Source organism: Sminthopsis crassicaudata, chromosome 3, assembly GCF_048593235.1.
Source record: "Sminthopsis crassicaudata isolate SCR6 chromosome 3, ASM4859323v1, whole genome shotgun sequence".
Classification (NCBI taxonomy): domain Eukaryota; kingdom Metazoa; phylum Chordata; class Mammalia; order Dasyuromorphia; family Dasyuridae; genus Sminthopsis; species Sminthopsis crassicaudata.
The window spans coordinates 69423866-69424982 of NC_133619.1; positions in this window are offsets into that span (position 1 = coordinate 69423866).

The following is a 1117-nucleotide window of genomic DNA, read 5'->3' on the forward strand; positions in this document are numbered from 1 at the left end:
TTCATCCCAGAATTGAACAGCGGGAAGCATAAGGTCTGACCCTAATGTTTCACAGAATCACAGTTTAGAATCAAAAAGAATCAAGGAAGCATCTAGTCCAACTAATTTCTTTTTTTTATTATTATAGCTTTTTTATTTACCAGATAAATGCATAGGTAATTTTTCAGCATTGACAATTGCAAAACCTTCTGTTCCAACTTTTCCCCTCCTTCCCCCCACCCCTTCCCCCGATGGCAGATTGACCAATACATGTTAAATATGTTAAAGTATATGTTAAATACAATATATGTATACATGTCCAAATAGTTATTTTGCTGCACAAGAAGAATCGGACTTTGAAATAATGTACAATTAACCTGAGAAGGAAATCAAAAATGCAAGCAGACAAAAACAGAGGGATTGGAAATGCTATGTAGTAGTTCACACTCATTTCCCAGAGTTCTTTCACTGGATGTAGCTGGTTCTATTCATTATTGAACAAATGAAACTGATTTGGTTCATCTCATTGTTGAAGAGGGCCACGTCATCAGAACTGATCATCATATATTATTGGTTCAACTAATTTCTTAATTGAATAGCAAGAGGACTCCAAGGTAGAGGTGAACATATGTATGCATATATTATATGTGAAAATATATATACATACCTATGCATGTGTATATGTGCATGCACACATGTGTATAAGTGTACAAATGCAAATATGTGCATGTATGCATGTTAGTGTTTACATGTAAAAGTATATGCATATATATGTGTGCATGTATATGCACATATATATGAATTTAGGCACAGACATTTTATTTTGGTTTGGCAAATGTAAACTTTTTCCACTATTCAACTAATATGAAAATAGGAGACTTTTGGTGCAATAATTGGATATTTCAAGAACACTAGCTCTAGATAAAGAGGCTATGTATTCAAATCCTACATTTCATCCTGATACCCTGTGTGATATTGGATGAGTGTGCTAACCTCTCTGGATTTGATTTTCCTCATCTATAAAATGAGGGGTTGAACTAAATAACACCTGAGGTCCCTTCCGGCTAGAGGTCTATACTATCAAATTCTATGGAGCAGGAATACTCTTATATGGGACAGCGACCCTTACCCATTTAAA